The sequence below is a fragment of the Rhinopithecus roxellana genome, chromosome 5 (assembly GCF_007565055.1).
Source record: "Rhinopithecus roxellana isolate Shanxi Qingling chromosome 5, ASM756505v1, whole genome shotgun sequence".
Taxonomy (NCBI): Eukaryota; Metazoa; Chordata; class Mammalia; order Primates; family Cercopithecidae; genus Rhinopithecus; species Rhinopithecus roxellana.
The window spans coordinates 64,562,602-64,589,077 of NC_044553.1; the positions used below are offsets into that span (position 1 = coordinate 64,562,602).

At 43.2% G+C, this 26,476-nt stretch overlaps 1 protein-coding gene across 3 annotated transcripts in view; it reads right to left on the reverse strand.

Moving 5' to 3' along the window:
* Positions 1 to 26,476, reverse strand: part of TLN2 (talin 2) — a 461,407-nt gene that overhangs the window by 276,235 nt on the left and 158,696 nt on the right. Inside the window, exon 1 of one of the 3 annotated variants that reach the window (XM_030931226.1) lies at positions 7,866 to 7,912. The exons of the other annotated variants lie outside the window; for them this stretch is intronic. The gene's annotated coding sequence lies outside the window, so the exon portion shown is untranslated. Of the gene's footprint in view, positions 1 to 7,865; positions 7,913 to 26,476 lie in introns of those variants that run through there. 3 annotated transcript variants of the gene reach the window in all.

The following is a 26,476-nucleotide window of genomic DNA, read 5'->3' on the forward strand; positions in this document are numbered from 1 at the left end:
GAAGACAGAGGCAGAGTGTGGCGTGACACAGACACAAGACGAGGAAGGCATGGAGCCACCAGCAGCTTAAAGAGGCACGGAATGATTCTCCCCAGAGCCTTTGAAGGGAGCATGGCCCGACAGACACCCTGATTTGGGACTTCTGGATTCCAGAACTGGGACAGAATAGATTCCTGTTGTTACAAGCCACCAGTTGTGGTCACATGTTACAGCAGCCCTCAGAGGCTCATACATGCTCTAACACTGGGGTTATCGAGCCTCGAGATTCTGGAAGGACCTGGGCGGGGTGCCGCTGGGCATCCTCCAGGTGCTTCTTCCTGCAGCTGCAGGAGAGCTCAGGAGGGCAGGGCTGGGGAATGTGTTCCCAGACCCAAAAGCCCAGGCCAAGGATGTTTTCCAAAGGATAAGCGCAGGGGCAGGGTCAATAGAGAAGGTGTTTCCATCTGTCAAGAGGCAGAGACTACCCAAAGAAACACACTATTTCCAGCTGGTCAGTGAGAAAGGTACCCTCCGATGAGTGGCTGTTATCACCCATCTCCGTTGCTAACACAGACTGAGCACTCCCCATGGGCCATGGACCGTGCTTCCAACATTCCAAAGAGGGCTACTTGTGAGCCCTCTGAGTTTGATTTCATCACCCTGCCTTTTCTTTAAATTGTACCTCTTACCTATAGACCTAAAAATAATCGTTCAATGTTCCATTTAAAGGGACTGCTGCTGCTGGCACCCTCCTGAGGAAAATGAAGCATGGAGAGAGCGCGATGGTTTGCTCCAGGTCACTCAGTGGTGAAACCAGAGCCACGATGGAGGGCCAAATCTTCCACCGCTGCCTGCCCGGGCTCCACTCTACCTCGCCCAGGGCACGGAGGTTTGTCCCCTCCCCTCCTGCCACTCCTTCCTGCTGCCCAGCCCTGCCAGCCCCAGCCACACTGGGACAAGGATCATGTTCCTTGCCCAAGCCACACTCGATGCCCAGTCCCCTTTCCCTTCACCACCCCCTCCTCCATTTTACAGACCTTAAACAATAACTAGGGATATAAAAATGCTAATATCTGCCATTGTGGGCTCAGAGAACTCAATTCAGTAGGGGATATTGACATTTAAGCAAATGGCTACAAGGTACAGACTACAGGGGAAAGGGAAGAGGGAATTTTGGAGGTCCTAAACTAAAATGCATCATCTTCGGCATGCCTGGCCGAAGTTCATGATGTGCCACAAGTCTACACATTTCACATTCAAGCAAGGTCCCCTCATTTTTTCCCCCCAAGATAGAGTTTCACTCTGTCACCCAGGCTGCAGTACACTGGCATGATCTTGGCTCACTGTAACCTCCACCTCCCAGGTTCAAGCAATTCTCCTGCCTCAACACCCCCGAGTAGCTGGGATTACAGGCGCGCGCCCTCACGTCCGGGTAATTTTTATATTTTTAGTACATATGGGGTTTTGCTATGTTTGTCACACTGGTCCCAAACTCCTGCCCTCAAGTGATCTACCCTCCTCGGCCTCCCAAAGTGCTGGGATTACAAGGGCTCCTGGCCGGGTCCCCTCACTCTTTCTCAGCAATGCCATCGCCTTGGGGGAGACTTTGTCTCCTAACAGCTATTACTCCCGCCAGCATCTTGGTGCTCAAATCCACCCTCACCATGCCTCCAGGTGTCTCATGACACAGAGAGGTTTACACTATTTTTTGGTCAGTGCAATCTTTTAGGGAAGTACGCTGACAATGTGTTCCAAACTGCAAACATATTTGAAAATGACCAGTGCCTTGAACTAGTAATCACAATGTTGCCGATTTAACATTAGGAAATAATCTCAGGTATAGAAATGCTTTCACATATAAAGATGCTCAACATTCATTCTTTATGCTAATAAGGTCTTGGAAACAACTGAATGATCCGAAAGAAAGAGCTGGTTAAGTCAACCATGTTTCATACTCCCGACTGGATACTACTTAGCCAGTAAAATACTGTTTACAAGAATTTGAGAAAATGCTCACTCTATTAAAGTGGGGAAAAAACAGATAACTAAATTGTACTTATGATCATAACTATGTTGACTCAAGAAATAAATTAATGCCATGGAGGCAGAACCTGAAAATAAGCTGGTCAGACTACAAATTTTTTCCTGAGAGGTGGGGCTATGGGTATTTTGCTTTTACTTTCTAATTTTGTATATATTTTCTATAAGTGTTACAATGACAGCAGATAAAAATATTTATTTATTTATTTTTTAAAAAGTAGGCTGGGCACAGCAGCTCATGCCTATAACCCCAGTGCTTTGAAAGGCTGGGGCAGGAAGACTGCTTGTGCCCAGGAGTTTGAGATCAGCCTGGGCAACACGGCAAGGACTTGGACTGAGGTGAGAGCATCTCTTGAGTTCAGGAGTTTGGGGCTGCAGTGAGTTGTGCTTGTGCCACTGTGCTCCAGCCTGGGCAACACAGCAAGACCCAATCTCAAAAAAAAAAAAAAAGGAAAGGTTTGTGGCTTCTCAATGCTGCCAGGGGTTTTTTAGAAAGGCTCATCAGGCCTTCCCAAATATGTGCTTACTTTCCTCCTATATGTGCTTACTTCCCTCCTAAGCCTGGCCATCCAGTTCCCCTACACCCCATGCACATCCCTCTACTTTCTTAGCCATATTTAATTACTCCACATTCCTAGAACTGCCTTACACCCCTCACCTCAGTGTTCTTACACACATGGGTATGCACTTCCCTTCTCTCTGCCATGGGAATGCAGGCTCCAACAGGGTATTTAATCTGTTCTGAGTCACTCCTATAATCCCAGTGCCTAGTGAAGTCTCTGGCACACCAAAAATGTTCAAAAATGTTTGCTAAATGAATGAACAGAGAAGTACTGATGTCCCGCTCATCTGTAGCCTTCTAACTTTTTCCCCAACTCCTGGCCTCCCTTGCCCCCATCCCAACCCCCAACCAGGAGTTATCCTGTTCATACCTGCGTGTTCTCAGGGATATAACACATACCTAGTCTAATGGAACATGTGCCATGCTTTATCTCAGCCATTTCCTTACTGCATCAGCAGCAACCACAACAGATCAACAACGAACATTTATGCTTGAGAGTTTACATGGGTTTACCTCACTCTTCCTCACAATAACCTTAAGATGTATCATGATCCTCATTTTACAGATGAAGAAACTGAGGCTTAAGAGGTAAAATACACACACACACACACACACACACACACACACACACAGAGCTAGTAAACAGCAGAGCCATCCAACTCCAAAGCCCGGCCCCTTGACAATGCTATGCCAGGGCCAAATGCCAGTTTCTCTGTCTGTCCTACACAGTGGACTGCAAACTTCCCGAGGGCAGGAAATACTTTTTATTATTTGAAAGCTGACCAACACTGCTGCACATAGCACATACGCAAATATTTCCTGATTTAAAACATAGGAGGATGGATGTCCTTCATGTAGACCACATTAATTCATAATGTGAGATAACCCTAGACCCACAACGGGAAGTTTAAAGCGTTTGTCTAGCAGAACAAGGGTAGTCAAATAGTTTTAAGTTCATTCAAATGAACACTGGGCTATGTAAGGAATTTAAGGGTCCAACTGTTGCCAGGCAGTGCCCCTTAAGCAATCCAGGAGTACTTCATTACCAAGTGGTATGTTAATTGCTGCTCTTAAATATCCATTAGCACAGATCCCCTAAATCCCTCTATTGGGCAATAATGCCTGAAATTTGTGTCACAGATCATATTTCAGAAACGTCTTTTAGAAATATCATCTGTCAGTTTAGTGCAATTTATTATGTATATACTTTAATGTTTTTTAAATTGTCCCTATAGCTTCTAAGTTAGATGACTTTCATTATCCCAAACAAATGAAATTTTACTGTATGAAAAGAATATTGTAAATACTTCTAAAAATGCTATTTATGAACTTTATTTACCATAGCAATCGAGAGAGGCTACCCCAAGGGAAAGGTTTTTGTCCCCTGAGTGTTGGTTGGGACTCCACCCAGCATGCAGCCTCTGGGGTGTTTAACACTTATTAACAGCTTGTCTGGGTTTGCTGCTGGTGAATCTCTAGCAAGCAGACAAGCACAAATTAGCAGCTCCCGCGTGCATCTCTCCTCCTCTGGGCTAATTATGCAGGCAACAATGGGATATTTATAAGCATTTCTGAGTATGTGTGTGTCAGTGGGGGGAACGCAGTATTTTTTTTTTTTTTTTTTTTTTTTTTTTTGACACGGAGTCTCTTTCTGTTGCCCAGGCAGGAGTGAAGTGGAGAGATCTCTGCTCACTGCAACCTCCCCCTCCCGGGGTTCAAGCGATTCTCCTGCCTCAGCTTCCCCAGTAGCTGGGAGTACAGGCACCCGACACCATGCCCGGCTAATTTTTGTATTTTTAGTAGAGACGGGGTTTTGCCATGTTGGTGAGGGTGGTCTTGAACTCCCGGCCTTAAGTGATCCACTCCCCCCCCTCGACCTCCCAAAGTGCTGGGATTACAGGCATGAGCCACTGTGCCCAGCCTGAGAATGCAGTATCTTGCACAGCATAGGAAAATTAATGTACACAGGAAAAACAACACAAAAGTAAAATACGTAAGAAAATCTATAAGGTATACAATTCCGGGGCACGGCTAACCTCAACACAGCCTTCTGTAGTGTTCACAGAACTTCATCTCTCCTTTCTCATTCTCTGAACTCTTTCCACTTTGCAGACTGAAATGAGCCTTGCCACCAATGTCTGAAAAGGTCACCTCTGGACTATATCAGAGGTAATTCTGAAAGCTGTTCCTGTTCCCTGGAGTCCAGCCTGCCTCCACCCACGGGCACACCAGAAATCTCCTGCCAGCATAACATTTTTATGAAATCTCCAGGACTCTCTCTTGTTTGGGGGAAGAAGCCCACCAGAGGAAGACTCTGAAGGCCTGATGCTGAGGCACCATCCTGCCTCTTGCCAGTTGTGTGGCTAAGGATTCCAAGTCTCCATTCTCTCATGTGTAAAACAGAGTTGCACAGTGCAGAGCCCCAACTATACTAGGACACGGGCAATCATTTTAAAACTCAAAACACCACCACTAAGTTTTTAAAATTCATTATTTAAAGAAGAAAATGCCCTTATCAAATAACTTACTGGATTACCTAGTAGTTAGTGCATGCCTGGCACTCAGCTAGATGCTGGACAATACCAAAAGGAGTAAGGCCAGGTCTCCCTTCCTGAGAACCCCACCCCCTTCCATCCAGTGGGAGGCGAGACCCATAAACAAAGACTATGATAAAACATGATGCACGCTGGGGGCTTTCACCCATAGAGTTCAGGGCAGGGTGCAGGAAGTTGAAGGAATCACAGAAGGCTTCCCAGAGGAGGCCAGCGAAGCCAGTCCTGGCAGGATGACAGGTCACTGTGCCCAACGGGAGAGAGACAAGGCCAGCACGCGCAAAGTGCGGCAGACACGGGAATGGGAGACCTTCCAGACATTGGCTTAGGCAAGGATTTCATGACCAAGAACCCAAAGCAAATGCAATAAAAACAAAGATAAATAGGTGGGACTTCATTAAACTCAAGAGCTTTTGCAGGGCAAAAGGAACAGTCACCTGAGTAAACAGACAACCCACTGAGTGGGAGAAAATCTTCACAATCTATACATCTGACAAAGGACTAATAACCAGAATCGACAACAAACTCAAATCAGCAAGAAGAAAACAAACAAGCTCATCGAAAAGTGGGCTAAGAACATGAATAGATAATTCTCAAAAGAAGGCATACAGATGGCTAACAAATGTATGGAAAAAATGCTCAGCATCACTAATGATCAGGGAAATGCAAATCAAAACCACAATGCGATACCACTTTACTCCTGCAAGAACAGCCATAATCAAAAAATAAAAAACATAATAGATGTTGGTGTGGATGCAGCAAACAGGGAGCACTTCTACACTGCTGGTGGGAATGTAAACTAGTACAACCACTATGGAAAACAGTGTTGGAGATTCCCTGAAGAACTAAAATTAGAACTACAATTTGATCCAGCAATCCCACTACTATGTATCTACTCAGAGGAAAGTCATCATACAAAAAAAAATACTTACACACGCATGTTTATAGCAGCACAATTCGCAACTGCAAAAACATGGAACCAGCCCAAATGTCCATCAATCAATGAGTGGATAAAGAAACTGGGGTGTGTGTGTGTGTGTGTGTGATGGAATACTACTCAGTCATAAAAAGGAATGAATGGCATTTGCAGCAGCCTAAATGGAACTGGAGACTATTATTGTAAATGAAGTAACTCAAGAATGGAAAACCAAACATCATATAATCTCATTTATAAGTGGGAACTAAGCTACAAAGATGCAAAGGCATAAGAATGATACAATGGACTTTGGGGACTCGAGGGAAAGGGTGGGAGGGGGTGAGGGATAAAAGACTACAAATTGGGTTCAGTGTGTACTGCTCAGGTGATAGGTGCACCAAAATCTCAGAAATCACCACTAAAGAACTTATTCATGTAACCAAATACCACCTGTTCTCCCAAAAACCTATGAAAAGAAAGAAAGAAAGAAAAGAAAGAAAGAAGAAAGGGAAGGAAAGGGAAGGAAAGGGAAGGAAAGGGAAGGGAAGGAAAGGGAAGGAAAGGAAGAAAGAGAAGAAAGAGAGAGAGGGAAGGAGAGGGAAGGAAGGAAGGAAGGAAGGATAGGAAGGAAGTCGAAGGAAGAAGGAAGTAAGGACGGAAGGAAGGAGGAAGGGGAAGGAAAGGAAGGAGGACCAGGAAGGAAGGAAGGAAGGAAGGAAGGAAGGAAGGAAGGAAGGAAGGAGAGGAGTTCAGGAAGGTTGGAAGGGGCAGAGCCAAGAGGGAGCAGAGGGAGGCTGCATCAGACAGGCAAGGAGGAGGTAGGCACCAGCACCTGTATGATTTCATCTTGCCCTTCAGATTCTGCAATAACCTGAACACGTCCCCAGTGAAGGATGAGGGCCACAACCCAGGATGCCAAGGTGTCAAGCAACTGTCCTGTGATGCATTGCTGCACAGTTACTGGGCTCCTTGCATCTTAAAGTTAAACAGAAACAAGGCAGCAAGATATACGGGTAGAAACAAACCAAAATGGTATAAAACATTTTTAATACTACATAGATAGGGCTATAATAGAAATACATCTTCTATGGGGCATAAATTGGCTGTAGTAAAAAATAAATTCAGAATATATAATTTGTTTAAGAGACAGTATCTCCAAACTATTCGGGTGTATCTATTATGTGCCAGGTATCGCAAATTTGAAGATGGACAGTTCTAGACTTCGAGGAGCTTATAAGTTAAAAAGGAAAAAAAAGCAAAGGTATCATTTAATACTGGGTGAGATAACAACTCAAAACATGAACCCAGGGTGCTCCAGGATCTAAAAGAGACTCAGGAACAGTCCAGGAAGGATAAGTACAGGGAGCTTTCGTGAGGAGAGGATGTTAAAATCTGAAGATGGGAAAGATGGGAAAGAAAGGAAAGAAAAAGTGGGGTAGGGAGCAGGATACTGCAAGAGGAAACAGCAGGGAGAATTCCTCAATGGCTCAACTGGCTGAGCCCAAGGAGTCGGAAAGGGAAGGAGGAGGCCGGGGTGGGCATCTGAAGACCAACGACAGCAACAGGCGATCAGGCACAGTGGCAAGGGATGATACACCTTTTGCAGAAAAAAAAAAGAGAGAGAGAGAGAGACTCTTCATCTAAATGCTTTCCTCAACTCCATATAAAGCACTTGGCTCATTAGTGCTTGGAAATGTTCGCAATTGTGACTGGAAGGTCAGGTTCCTGCATTCACTTTCTGTTCAGTAAGGCAAGAGAAGGGCAGAGAATTTAGCCACAGGAGTCCCTAAAGGATTTGAGCATAAGGTAAACTCACCTGTAAAATGGCCCCAAGGCAGAGACCCTAAAGAAGGCATCTTAATTATTCCGCATAGGGCCCTCAGCTCCTCTGGCAGAGGCGTTAGCTGTTAAGGAGGGAGCTTGAGGAAATGAAGACACACCCGCTGGGGAGGGGCCTCGGTGGGGTGTGTTACATTCCTTTGAAAACAGGCCCTTTGCTGTAATTTGTGTAATCAGACCAGAGATTAGACTGTAGAACCCTGCTTCCCATTTATTACAATATCACGCTTCTGCCCAGGAAACCCCACCCAAGCTTTTGTTTGGAATTCCTTTCCTTGATTAGGTGCAAGTCCTATTATTCCCGCCACTCAAAATAACACATGGGTTTAATGAAGTTGCAAAGCACAGCCCAGCCAGAAACTTGACTTCCCTGAATGGGGCTAGTTCTCTTTCTTGTTTGGGAATAATGATTTCTTTTCCCTTTCCTTCTGTATAGAGGAAGAATGGGAAGCAGCGACATTCTGTACAAATGGAAAGGCAAATCATTTTTTCTCTCTGGAAAGAGCCACACAAGCCAGCACCACTTTTCAGGCTGTGTCTGCAGCACCCTCGTTGCCTCCTGGCTCCAGCTGCCTCGGTTGCAGTTCTGCACACTCAATGAGTGGGAAGGGGTGACACACTGTCCTCAAGTCTCGTCCCCTGCAGAGCTGCCCTCCTCTCTGGCAGCCTTCATTATGTAATTCAGGCAGAGTCCAACCCCAAAGAAGGGCTGAGGAGCAGGGCAGGGGCATTGTCCAGACAGGTGAAGACATACTTTAGAACGCCTAGTAATTCTTAACTAAAGACAGGAGGCACAGAAAAATTTCACATCAAAACATAGGGTATTGGCCAGGCATGATGGCTCACACCTGTAATCCCAGCACTTTGAGAGGCCAAGGTGGGCGGATCACTTGCAGTCAGGAGTTCGAGACCAGCCCGGCCAACATAATGAAACCCCGTCTCTACCAAAAGTACAAAAATTAGCCGGGCATGGTGGCAGGCGCCTGTAATCCCAGCTACTCGGGAGGCTGAGGCAGGGAGAATCCCTTGAACCCAGGAGGCAGAGGTTGCAGTGAGCCGAGATCAGGCCACTGCACTCCAGCCTGGGCAGCATAGTGTGACTCTGTCTCAAAAAAATAAATAAATAAAAATAAAAATACAGAGTATTACAATTGGAAAAGAGGATGATCATTTTATCTAGCAAATACTTAAATAATGTAAGAGATGTGTTCTGTGGTCTGCCCAGCCCAAAAGAGCTGCCTTTGGTCCCCAGGGACCTGCCCTACCTTCCCACTCCCCCAAAGCCATCTGGGTAGGGGTAGAGCCCTGACCCTACAGCAGTTAATCCATTCCCAGGCCAGAGATCTAATACTGGTGTGGTCTTGATCAAATAGGCCAATTCTGGCCAGTGGAATTCTTCTTAGTAAGTGAGCCATCCTATTTGGTGGAACTCTACTCAGTGGTTGGAAGATTACGAAGTCACAAAGATTAGGACAGCCACAGAGGGTGACTGGAAACTGGGAGGTAATCATGACCTTGCAAGTTCATCTAGATAATGAGAAGATAAAGCACACCCCTCTCCCAAAAGAGGGACCAGGTATGTGGGAGCCCAGAAGAGCACCTTCAGTGCCTCAGTCCCCAGTTCTGGTGATCCCCAAGGCCCTTTGTTTCCAAAAAGCATACAGGAAACTTCCTTGTTTACCAAACTGGTATGAATGGGTTTCCACTGCCACCAAATAGCCTTGCCTAAAATAAGCACTCAGTATATGTCAGGTGCTATGGCAACAGTGCTATCTCAGAGCTAGTATGGAAGACAAAACCCTCTATTAGATAGTTGCAGAATAGGAGGCACGGGCACAAAAAAGTGCTAGTGATATAATGCACATGGTCTGGCTAAAGAATAAAGAGCACAGCTCACTGTGAGCCAAACAAAGCTGCTTAGTAGAGACAGGTCTCCAATTTGGCCATGAAGAGTAGGAAGGGTGTAGCCGAACATTGGGGACGATGTCGATAATCCCACCATGAAACAAGGCTTCCTTACCACAATTCCTCTAGGCTCAGTCCACATCCGCTGGCCTCAGTTACTTAGATTGTAGCCCACGCAGAACTGGGAGAGGTTTTCTTGGCAAGCTCTCCCACCTCAATTTTTGGTGATCCTACTAAAATGCAGCAATCCCCAGAAGAGGCTATTTAGAGCTCTCTTAACAACTCGCCTGCACACTGAGAGTCAAGAGGGAAGTCAGGCTGCTGGAGGACGCCTCCCTCTAAATTTCTCCTCTCCTGCCTTCTCAGTGACATCACTAGCTGAAGGGAAAGTAGATGTTCATTCACAGGGGTTTGAAGATAATCAGGAATGTGGCAGGCCAGAATAGGCCACCCCAAAACATGAAGGATTATTGAGCTGAAGACAATTAAGAAGCAGCAGATGCAGGAAAGCTTCTCTGCTCTCCTTGGATCTGCCTAAAAGCAGGACATGTGTTTACAAAGAAGAAAGGTATCCTGCCCCCTCTTTTACCAGAGAGAACAAAGGTTAACCATGGCTGACCGCTTTAGATGCTTCTCACTTCTCTGCCTGGAGATGGTACCAGAGGGAACTATGTGAACAAACTTTGCAAACTAGCCGTTATCTGCAGTTACTTACCTTCCCCCAAGCTGCTGCCCATAGAGAATCAAAATCCTTTTCCTTAGTGTTGTCACTTCTCTAAAAACCTACTGTTCTTTGTTGAAGATGCTATATAAGCTGGAATTCAAAGCCACCTCTCTTTGAGAACTACTCAATCCCTGAGTGTCTTCCATGTATATATGAAATAGACATGTTAATAATTCGGTTTTTCTCTTGTTAAATCTGTCTTTTGTTACAGTGAGTCTGTTCCAACTAAGAATCTGTGAAGGTTAAAGAAGAAAATAATTTTTCCTCTTCTACAGGAAGTACAACCTGAACATATGTGGTAGGTGTTCAGGGGTAATGGTGGGAGCAGGAATGGAAAGCAAAATAAATAAGATACAAGCAGGTCCTTAAGAAGCTCACCATTTACTAGAGGAAACAAGACATGCACACAACTGACCCAATCACATGCCTACACATTTGAAATCCTGTAATACCTACATCAGATGGATGACAAAGTCTTTTTTAAATCCCTCACGCCAGAAAATTTTCCTTGAGAAATGCAATTGAGTTGGGATACAAAATGTTGTTATGTAGACAAGATCAGTATCACCCATACAAACATGATTTAAATTAGTAAAACGAATTACAATGATAGCTTTCAAAACTTTTAGCGGCAGTCTTTTCTTCAAATATAATTCCACTCAGAAGTCCAATAAGCAACAGAGATGTGTAAAAGCAGAGCTGCTTTGGCTGAAATAGGCGACAAGGTCAGGAGCTCCGCAACCCTGCAGTCCACTGAGGCATCTCTGAAGAACACAGGGCTCCAAGAACCACTGGCGCAAAGCCTTTCATTTAAAGGTACTAGGGCTTATGGCTTTCAGGCACACATAGTAATTTGAAATTTACCTAATAAAAGTGTTCCCAGCTGGGCGCAGTGGCTCATGCCTGTAATCCCAGCACTTTGGGAGGCCAAGGCGGGTGGATCACTTGAGGTCAGGAGTTTGAGACCAGCCTGGCCAACATGGTGAAACCCCATCTCTACCAAAAATAAAAAATTAGTCCGGTGTGTGGCGGTTGCCTGTAGTCCCAGCTACTCGGGAGGCTGAGGGAGGAGAATCACGTGAACCAGGGAGGCGGAGGCTTGCAGAGAGCCGAGATCACACCACTACACTCCAGCCTGGGCAACAGAGTGAGACTCTTTTTAAAAAAAAAAAAAAAGTGTTCCCAGGTAGTAGAATCCACTAGCAAGACAGAATGGCTGTGACAAGGTTTGAGGTTACATCCTAAGCCTTTGGCTTTAACTCTGCCAGCCCACTCTTCAGTAACACAGATCAGATAAGGGCCCCCACCATGTAAAAGTGCCAGAGTCCTGCACTATCACATCACACATCTTGTGTGTCATTCTCTTCCTCTTTTATATTTGGTACGTGACATCTGTAAATTCACTGTTCCCATGCACCCTCCAAAGACCCTCTGGATCTGACAAATAGTCAAGATTTTCTGAATTTCAACCCTACCAATTGGCCCTTAGGGCCCACTTAGGTGGCTCCATCTACTGCTGGAGAACATGACTTCCATACCCCAACACTCCACCCCAGCCTGGGTCACTGCCACTGGTGAGAACCCTTGATCCCACTCACACCCTCCTTCAAGAAAAATAAGGCCAGCTTGCTCAAAGTGTGTTCCTAGCGTTTCTCAGAGGTTCTGTGTGGTGCAGTGAGTCTTCAGATATTTTAACATGCTCCTATACATGGGGAATTCCTCAGAGGAGAGACAAATATGAATCTGTTTTTGATTAATCATAAAACATTTTTAATTTCTTGGCACATCTCACATCACTGCCAAATCCTTTGAAAAACAAAAAATGACTTGAATATTTTCCCCAATTATAGTTAATTTGATACTTTCTTATCAAAATGCTTCCTTATAAAGAAAAGTCAGAAATGTATGGAGATGAGAAAACAAACGTGAGTTACACATAATGCCCCATTAAAATCAGGAAGAAGACAAGGATGCCTGCTATTACTATTCAATATTTTATTTTACCCACTAACCAATGCAGACAGAAAAATGAAATAAAATACTAAAAAGAAGGCAGTAGCAGTAAAACTTTCAATATTTGCAAATGGAATGCCTGTCTACCTAGAGTCTAGTGGATTACAAGGAAGCTGACGTTCGAGGCTCACCCAAGCCCAGAAGGTTGAGGCTGCAAGTGAGCCCTGATCGTGCCACTGCACTCCAGCCTGGATGACAAAGTGAGACCCTGTAAAAGAAAAGAAAAAAAGAGAAGAGAAGAGAAAAAAAAGAAAATGACGTTTCAAAAAATTCTACTCATAATGGCAAATAGGAATAGAAAGAAGGGTGGGAGGGGAAAGAAAAAAAAAAAGAAAAACTCCTAAGAAATAAACCAACCCACCCATATATATGCCAAAACGAATCTTATTTTAAATTTTACTAAACGATATTTAAAAAAAAAAAAAGATACAAATAATGGAGAGAACTACCCTTTCCCAGATGAGAAGACTCAATATTGTAAGACAGCAATTCTTCCTCAGTTTGTAAACTCGATGTAAGTCAATGAGCGTCTCAACTCAGAAAACTAATCCTGTAAGTCCAACTGGAAGAGAAAAACCTTCAGGATGACCAAAAAAAAAAAAAAAAAAAAAAAAATTTTAAAAAATAAGAATAATGAAAGGAAATATCCTCATAAAATCAAATACACTACAAAGCTACAGTAACAAAAACAGAGTGACAGCATTATGAAAATGACATATTCTATTATCACTAGAACAGGAGAGTACAGAAAGCAAATACATTGATATTTAGGATACAAAAGAGATATTTAAAACTGGCACAAAAAGAGCAAACTGTTTGACACATTATATTGGGAAAAGTAAATATCCACATACAAATTAAGTTGCAGTTCTACTACTATCACACACAAAAACAAATCCTAGGTAGATTAGAGAGATAAATATTTTAAAAACTACCAGAAAAAGAGACAAAGAATATCAAGTATATTTACAAAACCCAGAAGACATAAAGAAAAGTTCACAGGTATGGCAAACACCACAGTTAAAACCTATATTTTGTAAACAAAGTTCAAAGACAGCAAGAAAGTGGTATTATTTACAAAGGATTTTCTGAGGAGGTATACAACCTGATCTATTACTTTCACTCTAAAGCTTTCAATAATGTTTAAATCTTTCAGAGCAAGCAAGAATTCAAACATTCATGCTGTAAATAAAAATATTTTTCACAAAAAAATGTTAATATGAAGGAACACTTCAACTGAGTCTTTTCATAAATATTCGCAAATCAAAAATTAGTAAAGTAAAAAAAAGTTTGCTTGCTATTTTTTAGGAATAAAATTAAGAAAGGAACGTGAACAACTATCTGAAATATTTTCCTTTAAACATTCTACTAAGGACCTCTCCCATAGATGTTCCGGAAGAAAAGCTTCGCACTTCAAAGGGTGTACCTATAGGATTTAGACGATTATCTAAATGCCTGCACTAGTAAACAAACCAACAATCACTCCAAGAGTAAACTAAGAATATCACAGGGAAGAAATCTCCTAACTGGTGGGAAGGGTGTTTGGTTTTGTTTTGTTTTGTTTCTTTCTAAACAGAATTTATAAACTTCAAAAATTCTGTGAATTTTTCATAGCAAATCAAGTATACGTGAATTTTCTAAATCTACATCTCTGCCAAACCCGTAAGTTCTCTCCATACCTGCAAGGAAAACTCCTGGCATCTTGGTAGAGTGCTGAATTTGGGACGGAGCTGCAAAGTTATCATGCAAGTTGTACTCTCTCACTGGAAAGTAGAATCCTTTGGCTCTTAACAATACTCAAGGCCTGCATCCTTGTTAGGTGAAACTGAGGCCTGGGTATTGGGTCGCTTATCCCCTTAGCTCAGTCAGTAGCATTCTCCAGCTTTTTCCATTTGTTCCAGAAAATAGTTCTTACTGACCTTGGTAAAAGCGTATCTTTTATTTTATTTTTTTCTAAGCAGTAAACAGGTAATCCTAAACCTTTACAATTTCTCTGTCCCGTCATCCTAGAAAGGACCTACCTGACTTATTTCAAAGTTCTACAATTCTCCTGAGTTTTTCTGTCAGTGAAAACTATGAACATTTTTTCAGTAGCGTTTTTATTTGTAAGTCATCTTAAGTTAAAACTACACCTTTGGCCGGGCGCGGTGGCTCAAGCCTGTAATCCCAGCACTTTGGGAGGCCGAGACGGGTGGATCATGAGGTCAGGAGATCGAGACCATCCTGGCTAACACGGTGAAACCCCGTCTCTACTAAAAAAAAAAAAATACAAAAAACTAGCCGGGCGAGGTGGCGGGTGCCTGTAGTCCCAGCTACTCGGGAGGCTGAGGCAGGAGAATGGTGTGAACCCGGGAGGCGGAGCTTGCAGTGAGCTGAGATCCGGCCACTGCACTCCAGCCTGGGCGACAGAGCGAGACTCCGTCTCAAAAAAAAAAAAAAAAAACTACACCTTTCTGGTATAAATAGGGCTTAAAACTCAACCAAAATTCTCTATCTGGTATCAACAGCTGGTACAAGGTCTCACTTCCTCATACTAGATCAAAGAAATCTTTATCTACAGAAATTCTATTCATACTGTTAAATAGTCCCTATGTTCCCTGAAATACATGAATGAGCATCAAGCTACCCTTAATATACTCTGTTATCCTGCCGCAGTGACGGGGAAAGGGGTTAGAGAATCGCTTTAACACTAAAGTGTTTTCCTCACATTGTACTCATTCCACAAACATCTGTTGTAATAATTTAGATTAAGCATCTTGGTTGATCCTAGATAATGTTTACCCAATTGCATCCAGTCATTAACTACTTATCTACCTGAAAATTGAGTTCTTGAAATCCTCTGTCAAGTCTAGTGAAAGAAAATAATAAAACTGCAAGACTGAATCTGTGTTATATTCTGTAGCTCTAGTTACTGGCAAAAAAAAAAAAAAAAATTAGATTAAAAGATATGCATCGCAAGCTAATTGCACAGCATAAAAAGTAAATCACAGCTATTAAACAGAAGCATCATTATGTAATTTCTCTTGACAAGTTAAGCATTTTAATAAGTATTTTATAAATAATAAGGAAGCATTTTTCCACCTAAATTATATGCAATAACAAAGCATAATGCTAGGGGCACATAACAGGCAAAAGTTCTGTCCCTTCTATATTAAATTACGGGTATTTAATATAGATGCATTTATTTTAAAAATTCATTTATTTTTATGTGCATTTTCTGAAAAGGCCTGAAAATGACATGCACCAAATTCTTAACACTCGTGAGGAAAAGGTGGGAAAAAGTAAAAATGGGAAAGGATTTTAAGTTGTATTTTAAATATATCTGTGTAATTTGAATTTTCTCTAACATGAATCAATTTTGCCTTTTTTTATTTTTTTATCTTTTTTTTTTTTTTGAGACGGAGTCTCGCTCTGTCGGCCAGGCTGGAGTCCAGTGGCGTGATCTTGGCTCACTACAACCTCCGTCTCCCGGGTTCAAGTGATTCTCCTGCCTCAGGCTCCCGAGTAGCTGGGATTACAGGCGCCCGCCACAGCGCCTAGCTAATTTTTAGCTTATTTTTAGTAGAGACGGGGGTTTCACCAGGTTGGCCAGGCTGGTCTCGAACTCCTGACCCTCAGGTGATCCATCCGCCTCGGCCTCCCAAAGTGCTGGGATTACAGGAGTGAGCCACCATTCCCAACCATCATTATTTTTAAATAATATGAAAAATGCAAAATAATGCCAGCCAGCAAAGATATACTGAAGCTGGCATTGTAAATCAGTGCAACCTTTTCCATAATGTATGTGGGAGCTTTAAAGATACTGACATCCTTTGACTCAGCAATTATTTGTAAGTTTTTATAATGTGGATATATTGTTTTTTAGAAAGAAAAGTGATCTTGTTTAATCACATATCACATGAGATCCCTAAAATGCAAGCTTTTGACATATAGGCTAGAAAACTAAACATATAGTCAATTCTCATTATTTGCAGTAGTTATGTTCTATGAAATCTCTATGAACACTGAATTAGCAAATACTGAACCTCTGCTCCTAGGGGAAATACAGGGTTATGTTCCTACAAGCCTCTGATCACAAAATTTTTGTCAGCCAATCAATACATAATACTGCTTTATGTGTGTTTCTATTTAAAGAGCCTTCTTTAATATATTGCCAATTCACTAACATTTAACCCAGCCAACAGCACTGTAACTCATGTATGAATGAAGCTTATCTAACATACATATTTTCCCCCTAAGGCACATCACAGCCTTCTGGAGCTTAAGAACACCAGACAGCACTTCAGCACTCAACCAGGGGCTCATTTTAAACAGCAAAATCACCAACAAAAAGTATAAAAATGCAAAAACATGGCATTAAATAGACCACAAAAAGGACATCTGTGTACAGTATGAGAGCTAAAAGAAGAGGGCAGAGTGTTTTCTTGTGTGATCTCAGCTAGGAATGTGCACAGTGGTCAACTCAAATTTTTCATGCTTCATAAGTCAATGAATGACAGCAAAAGTGCCTGAAACATAGATTTGCAGGTTACAAATAAATCTCACTAAATAGGCAAATTGACAAATATGGAATCAGTGAATAATGGGAATCAACTGTATGTATTTAATAGTCAAAAAAATTTCTCAAAAGACAGATTAACAACAGAATAAAAATATAGCCCATAAAAGGCTTTCTTGTCTCTGCTAACTCAGTGATTATCAACCAGGGGTTACTTTGTTCCCTAGGGGACATTTGATAATGTCTAGAGACATATGTTGATTGTCAAAACCGGGTCTAGCAGGTAGCAACCAGAATGCTGCAAAACATCCAGCAATGCCCAAGACAGCCCACGACAACAAAGTACCTGACTCAAAAAGCGAACAGTGTCAAGATTAAGAAATCCTGGGCTAACTGACCAATAAAGTCAATGTTTTGTCTTTAAGTGTGTCTTCTTGTACCTTCTATCAACCCACACTCTAAAGCCTAAAACAATAAATAATTTTAATGTCAAGGATGAAGCAGCTGTCATACTTTATTGCTAGGTGGCCTCTTGTTCTTAAACTTAATTAATGAATTCAATGCAATGTAAGACACAAAGCAGTTAAAAGCTATATTGAAAAGTGTGACTTTTTGAGTCATTTTCACTGAGCTTATAATGGTAGCTGGGCAATAATACTGTAAAACATAGAGCCAGTCAGAAATCTAGGTGTTATTTTTGAGATGGAATCTCACTCTGAAGCCCAGGTGCAATGGTGCGGTCTCAGCTCACTGCAACCTCCATCTCCCAGGTTCAAGTGATTCTCCTGCCTCAGCCTCCCATAGCTGGGATTACAGGGGCCTGCCACCATGCCTGGCTAATATTGTGTGTGTGTGTGTGTGTGTGTGTGTGTGTGTGTGGTATTTTTAGTAGAGATGGGCTTTCACTATGTTGGCCAGGCTGGTCTCAAACTCCTGACCTCATGATCTGCCTGCCTTGGCCTCCCAATGTGCTGAGATTACAGGCATGAGCCACCACGCCCTGCCTAAACTCTAGTTCTTAACACCAGGTAAGTAAAAACCATCCTTGCACAGGAATTAAGAAGTACAGTCTACAGCTGGGGTCCCCAATTCCCAGGCCATGGACCGGTACCAGTCTGTGCCCTGTTAGGAACCAGGCCACACAGTACGAGGTGAGCAGAGGGCAAGCAAGCGAGGCTCCATCTATATTTACAACTGCTCCCCATCACTCACATTACCACCTGAGATCTGCCTCCTATCAGACAGGCGGCAGCATTAGATTCTCATAGGATTGCAAAACCTATTGTGAACCGTGCATGCGAAGGACCTAGGTTGTGCGCTCCTTATGAGAATCGAATGCCTGATGATCTGTCACTGTCTCCCATCAACCCCAGATGGGACTGTCTAGTTGCAGGAAAACAAGCTCAGGGTTCCCACTGATTCTACATTATGGTGAATTGTATAATTATTTCATTATATATTGCAATGTAATAATAATAGAAATAAAGTACACGTAAAGGTAATGTGCTTGAATCACCCTGAAACCATTTCTGCAGCCCCTAGTCCATGAAAATATTGTCTTCCACAAAATCAAAAAGGTTGGGGACCTCTAGTCTACAGTACACCATCCGTGAGATGGGGAACTCCAAGCAGTCTGCAGAATAAATCAAGAACAGTTTGAGAAGGTTCTTGTGGTTACCTGTCTAAGGGAAGAAATTAAAATGTCCTGCAAAGTCTTAACAATTCTATGAAAAGAGGCCCAATTTAAGTGACTCCCAAATATCCTTAACTGCATAAATGCTGCACACCCCCTTTAATGCACCACCCATGTAGATTCAGTATTATTCTGAATACTGAAAAATATTCAGTATTCTGAATCTTTATTCTGTCTTGAATCGATTATAGTTTTAAATAATGAATCAAGCAATTTGTAGAGTGGCCTCCAAAGTTACTCAAGAGCATTCCAAAATCACTGAGCTAATAGAACAAACATAAATAATTTCCAACTGGGAGGCAGACTTGCAGACTAAGAATTGCACTTGAAGTTTGGAACCTGAATTCTCGGCTGCATGAGTTCAGAGCCAAGTCATTATTTCAAGAGGCTTTTCCCCCCTGTAAATATGTTTTAGCTCAACTCTGCAAAAATAAACCTAAGCTATTATTTCCTGTTCTAAGTATGTTCTGTTGGACATTACATACTCTGCTGGCTGATGCCTTTAATTTCCTACAAGATCCTGTTGACCACTCAGACCTGGAAGCTCTCCTCCATCCTTCCTTAACCACTCTGGCCACTCTCTCCAGACTCCTGCTCTTCCCCGGCCCCAGACTACATTTGAAGCCTCATCCCTCAAACCCTCCCAGCCCCATACCTGAATTCTTACCCCAGGCTGGTACTCCTTGGACCACCATCATCAGAACCAGCTAGAAAAGTGTAGATTAAAGTGTGTTGCCCAGACCACATTCCCAATCAATTGATCAGAATCTCAGGCGGCAGGCTTGGGAATCTGCATTTCCACTCCACCTTCCAGCTATTTAAGAACTATAGCCTTAGCTATAAAACAACACCTGCGGCTTCCTGGAAATGACATCATTGTGGCCTTGATTCATTTTTCTTATTTCCCTCTGCTCCAAACATCTGCCCCCTGCCCTATCCAATTCTCTAAGCCCATTTTAAACATCACTTCAACTAAACAATGTTATCAGCCGACACCTTTGGTTGAGAGAAACTGCTCTTCTCTAAACTTACACAGCACACTACATACAGTATATACCACATAAATTCAAAATTGTAGATCTGTCAAATTGCCCAACCAGACTGGAGCTCTTGAGTAGGGACCACGCGCCATACCTGGATTCGCCTCTAGTGGCCAGCAGAGTTCTTGGCGCATAGCAGGAGCTCACTGGATGGATGGGTGGGTGGGTGGATGGGTGGGAGGGTGGATGGATGGATGGGTGGGTGGGTGGATGGATCGATGGATGGCAGGCAGGCATGCATGCGTGGCGGGCCTCTGAGTGGCACTATTAAACTTCAGTGGCCAAGGGTGGTGGCTCACACCTGTAATCCCAACACTTTGGGAGGCTGAGGTGGGAGGACTGCTTGCATCCAGGTATTAGAAACCAGCCCGGGCATCATTGTGAGACCTTGCCTCAATTAAAATAATAGTAATAAATAAACTTCAGCAATCCCACGTGATTTGTGATTAGTGTTAATGTGAACAAATGGAAGACTAAATGGAATAACCAAACAGAAGAATCTTAAGTAACTGGGGTATGGCTCTCAGGGAGCCCTACAGAAAGAAGGAAAGGTCTCCCTCCAAAGCCATTCATGTTTTACACTCCCTAGGGTCTCAATAAAAGGCAGCTAATTGACTGTACACGTACAGTCCTAGTAAACAGCTAAAGCAGATGAGGATAAGAAAGCAAACTAGCTACCAAAGAACTTTTCTGGGCATATGCAGCTATAGGTAAGATAAGTGGCAAACCCTTACACACTCCTATCAAGGACCAAGACAGATACAGTAATAACCCCAAGAGGATCTACCTATAGAATAGAGTCTTGGATTCCTCAAGAGTCTTTAGCCTAGATTCAAATCCACCCATAATTTTTATCCTTGAGTTGACCTCATTTTTGTTGTAAATCCACCCTCTATCCTGCCATTCCTTTCTGCCTGGATAGATTTTCCTTTGGGAAATCACTATGTAGCAACCACAGGATCTGGCCCCAAACTTAGCTCCAGAGGTTGATGTTTACTAGCATAACCTTATCAGCACACTTTCAACCGTATTCTCCTCAGCTGTGGGATGAACAGAAACCCAGTTCTAAGCACATGGCATTTCCCCTGGCCGCCATGTTAGTTAGGCAGAATAAATGTCAGGTCTTTGGTTTGATGGTTATGGGTGTGAATAAAGAACCAGGGAACCCTGGCTACTGCTAGTTGCCTTCTAGTGAGCATCAGGAAATCTAGGCCTAGGAAGGCACACCTAGAGAACCCTGTGTGCAACTTGAAAAGTAGGTTTTTTTCCAGTTATTGAGCCAATGCATTGTCTTTATTGTTTAAGCCAATTTGGGGTTTCTGTCATCCAAAGCATTATGATATCTACCCCACTCCTACTTTTCCATCCAATTTTACCCGATTCTCCTAGCACATACATAAACCCACTTTGTAAGACTCTGTAACTGTCCCCAACATACCCCATCCACTCCTAGCTCCTCATTTGTCTCATTCCCCTGCCTGAAATGTTCCTCCCTTGCTCTCTCCATTTTTCAAAATCTGTCTGGTCTTCCAGACTCAGGCTGGAGTCCTAATCCCTCCGAGGGCAGACATCCAGGCCCATAATTTTCTTGTCTCATTATCGATATTTGTTGTCATCTATGTCCTATTTTATACTTTTAAGTATCTTTCCACAAGCATAGTCTTGAGCTGGAATGAAGCTTCATGTTTCCAATCCCTGCAAATGGCCCCTGGAAGAATATCTTGTGATAAACAGGAAACCAATAACTCCTGTATAGGCATATGCAAAATACGATTTAGACCTCCTGGTCACTGCCAGTCACTCCTTCTTAATTCACATAGCAATATAGAGGATAGAAAGCAGTTTCAGAGGCAACATATTCCAACATCACACAGTTGGCCACGGCCCTGTCACATTTCACAACCAGACTGGCAGTAACAGCTGGATGGGGATCAGAAATTTATCAGGCTGCTTTCCATTTGCAGATTGCTGAAGTCCTTCCAATGAAGATGCAAGACTAACTCCTGTGTTCTAAAAAGTAAACATCCACACCTTTCAAACATCTACATAAAATCATCTGGGGGCAACACCAGAATGGAAAACATGAAAAAACACAACCCAAGGCGTCTACCCAACAACAAGCTCCAGCCATCTTCAAAATCTTGTATATCCCCTTTTCATACCTGTAGCTCCAGATCCCTTTGGAGCACTCTGGGGGTACATCTGTGAGATTTAAATGAGGAACATGAATAAACAGAGGTTGGGATTTACCAGTTATTGAGCCAATGCATTGTCTTTATTGTTTAAGCCAATTTGGGGTTTCTGTCATCCAAAGCATTATGATGTCTACCCCACTCCTACTTTTCCATCCAATTTGACCTGATTCTCCTAGCACATACATAAACCCACTTTGTCTTTATTGTTTAAGCCAATTTGGGGTTTCGGTCATCCAAAGCATCACAGAGATGATCAGGAGATCATGAGTAAGTTGAGGGGTCATGCAGGACCCAGTACTATGTCCACTGAAGATGACAAAATGTGTGTGTGTGTTCAGATACAAGCCACAAAGATGTCAGTGTAGCCACAGGATTGATACTACCATAGCCAGTCTAATCCTTTTGCATGTGTGGCATGACACGTCCTTTATCTGCACAATGATTTTGACATCCCAGTTGGAGTCAATATTAACAGTATCTGAACATGTTTTTTCAACAAATTAGAGAAATGAAAGGGCTGACAAAACTTAAAATATCACTATGACTGATCTACAGAATAAAGCAAGTATCTTTACAAATACATATTTACCTATAATAATTGGGAGCTTATTAACAGTTAATCCTCCCTTCATAAGGAATAGCAGTTTCTTTGGTAAACAGCCAGATTCAGCGTTTCCATACTGCCTCTTTATCCCCTTTCCTCCCCGATTAACACTGGTCTTTTCCTGGTTCCTAGTTTCTCAAGAGGTCCACAGACTATCAGCAGGGGCTTGTAAACAAACTGCAGTATTACGGACCGGGGGGCCTGGCAACGGAAATGCTGCATGCCTCGTTATGACCTCTGCATATCACATTACTACCAGGAGATTCATTCTCCTCGTAGCTCTAGTCTGTAAATGTTTTCAAGGTTGAGCTTTATTGTAAGCCATGTGGCTGTGAGAGGTAGTTCTCAAAGCTCCTCCTGCTCTAAAGGACTCTGCCTTGGCTGTGTGGCCACTGACCAAACTGGTTTTGCCTTTCCATCCATACTGGCCATGGTGCCAAGACGGCCTCGTAAGCTACTCACACTCTCACTGGCTCTATGCTAAGAGGGGCTCTCTATCCTGTCCTTGCAACTGGATAGAAAAAAACAAACCTTCAGACAACATGCTCCCAGGAAGACTATTTGCTGAGAAGCCAGTCCAGAACACTTCCCAGCTTTCTGGTTCACCTTTCCAGAACATCTTAGTAGTTCACAACTATGGGGCAAGAAATGAAATACCAAAATTAACACAGTACAAGCAGAAAGCTGAATCCAAATAGTTGCTGTTCAATTAGAGAAAAAGCAAACCAAACACCAATCACAGTATCTTTATCAGCACTTTTCAGTCCACTCCAAGAACCCAACACAGATAAAGATTAGCCGTGCCCCAGCTCACTTGTCTGGCGGCTTCTTAAAGGAAAATCTCCAGCAAGAATTGATTTCATCAAAGCCAAGTGGTTTGCAGCAACTCCTTCTGTCAACAACAGGTCAAGAAAAAGTCCCCATCAAAGGTAGTGAAGACGGAAATCAGTGCCGACCTCTCTCTCCGCACTGCGCCAGGCAGGCCAGTCTCACTGTGTCAAAGCAGAGGACTTGCTCTTCCCCCAAGAATCAGAAACAGCTGCTCCCACTTCATCAAGTTTCCAGGATTCCAGAATGTTCCAGCCCCACCTCATGTCCTGAATGTCTGGCTCTACTGCTTCATAGAACCAGCAGAGCACAGAAAGGAAATACAGTCCAAAGACCTGGAACGCTGAGACATTGCCAAGTCCTCTTCTGGCGTTGTCTCCCAAGCATGGTGAAAGAACTGACAGCATCAGTCTAGGACACAAACACTCCCAACTTTGGTTTGATATTCCGGATAGCCACTCGACAAATATTTATTGAGTGCCCAGTCAGAATAAGGCCCTGCCACTACACCCCAGCCATGTTGGGCTCGAGTTCTGAGTTCTGAGATTACCAAATTTCACCAATGCCCACAGAGCAATGTGGATTTCAGGCCGCTGTCCAAGAACAGGGAACAATTGTTCACTATTGATTCACTGGGGCATAAAAAGGATATGCAAATTTGCAGGAGATTTGCAGCTCTGCTATCCCTGGAACCCTGCCACAAAACCCAGGAAAGAACACACTGCGACACAGTGAGACACACACACAAAGAGAGAAAGAGGGAAAGAGCGTTAGATTCAAGAGACACTATGCAAATGCAAGGCTAAAAAGATGCTGTCTCACTGGAAATGTTTCCTAGCCTGATAACCCGCCTTTTCCCCACCATTTTTCTCTTTCCCTCTTTCCTCTTCCACAGACGAATGTGGACTTTTTGTGTTGTTTCAGTGCCTTCATTGTTATTGCAACAAGAAATTTTTGGAAGAAAGAGTTAAGAAATGTACTGTTCTTCACTCCCCAATTTTTCTACACACACCAGTCAATAAAACAAAAAGCATAACATAGAACACCACCCCTGAGGTCATCCCCAAATCTCCACTTAGCACAAGTCCAGGGTTATTAACACAATCACTGGGTTGCCACTAGCACTGATAAGGGAAAAAAAAGAAAGAATAAAGTTAGCAAATCCTGACACCACTTCTTACTTCCATTAGAATCTGCCATTCTAGGAATGGAAGGAAACTTCAAGCTGTGATTTAAAAAAAAAAAAAATTTTTTTCTCTTCAAAGGGTAGATGATGAGAGAGTTGAGGGAGGAAAGAGAAAATGTAGAATGGCTCAGTGGCAGATAAGCTACAAACGGGGCTCCAGGAAATGAAAACTATTCCAAAGCACACCTCAATTTGGAACCTTTACAAGATTCTGGAATCTGTCTGTTTTTTCAGGAAAGCAGGATCCTTCCTTGTCCACACGGTGCTGGTTTTTCTTCCAGGTGTCTGTGGAGACAAGTCATTCCAGGAATCCATGAGCAACCTACAACCTCCTTTTCCAGTTACCACCACTTATAATCTTTTGGAAAAGTCCCACAGAAAGATGGCTAAGGAAGCAGATGCCCCACAGGAGGCAGAGACCACGAGTGCTGGGGAGCCCAGAGGAAGAGGCACTAGAGTTTGGGGGGCCGGGGGAGACTAGCGAAGAGGCTCTGAACTGGGCTTGGACCACCCAGAACTCACCTATTACAGGGAAGAACTTTCCACAATATTTTTTAAAAGGTCTGGAGAAGTAAGAAACATCATTTTTAAGGAATCTGAAATTTGGATTAACATGAAGAGCAGGTTCAAATGGAGATTAACCACTCTAAGAACACAAATGATTATTATACAAAGCATGATCGCTAACTTATCTTACAGCTCTCTCAGAGATCAGGACCCCTCATTAACTCTGAGGACATCAGAGTCTGTCAAGGCCAGAATGGATCTCATGGGCGACATTACCCTCCACACCAGACCCAGCCTCTGAATAGCCCAAGGTCCTATCCTGGGTTTTCAGCTTACTATTACAGTCCTCCCTGGAGATACTCTCATGGCTCCTCATCGTAGCCTGAACAATAGTTTAACACAGTTTAATATTATATATTTGTGTGATTATTTCATTCATTAACTATTTGCCAAGGCCCTACAAAGGGCCAGGCATGTATTAGAGCTCCATCTTTTTTTTTTTTTTTTTTTTTTTTTTTTTTTTTTTTAGGCGAAGTCTCGCTCTGTCGCCCGGACTGGAGTGCAGTGGCCGGATCTCAGCTCACTGCAAGCTCCGCCTCCCGGTTTGCGCCATTCTCCCGCCTCAGCCTCCCGAGTAGCTGGGACTACAGGCGCCCGTGAGACGGAGTCCGGCTCTGCTACCAGGCTGGAGTGCAATGGCGTGATCTTGGCTCACTGCAATCTCCATCTCCGAGGTTCAAGCAATTCTCCTGCCTCAGCCTCCCAAGTAGCTGGGACTACAGGCACACTCCACCACACCCAGGTAATTTTTGTATTTTTAGTAGAGACAGGGTTTCACCATGTTGGCTAGGATGGTCTCCATCTCTTGACGTTATGATCCGTCCACCTCAGCCTCCCAAAGTGCTAGGATTAGAGGCATGAGCCAGTGCATCCAGCCTAGAGCTCCATCTTACATCTGTCTCATCATTTTTCATTCCTGTCTCTTCTACTAGTCAATAAGCCCTATAAGGACAGAGGCCATGTCCACACTGCATATAATTATATCTCCAGGCCCTGATCTAGAGCTTGGCATAGTAGGTACTCAGCAAATATATGCTGAATTAATGAAGTCCAACCTCCTTGTTTTAGAGTTGAGAATAGAGAGCTTCTGAACAATCTGATGATGTGGGCAACCGCTAGACAGTGACTTAACACCCAAGGCTTCCTGAGGAATGGCACCAACAGTGAAGGTATTAAACACTGCTTTAGGGAAAATTAAAAGGCTCTGGAGCTAGACAGAGAGCACTACATGCCCATCCTAGCCCTGTCCCTGTAGTGGCCATCTGTGGACGGCCTCCCCAGCACTCATTTCCTCCTAGCAAACAATCTCTCCTTGATTATACTCCTGAAGGTGAC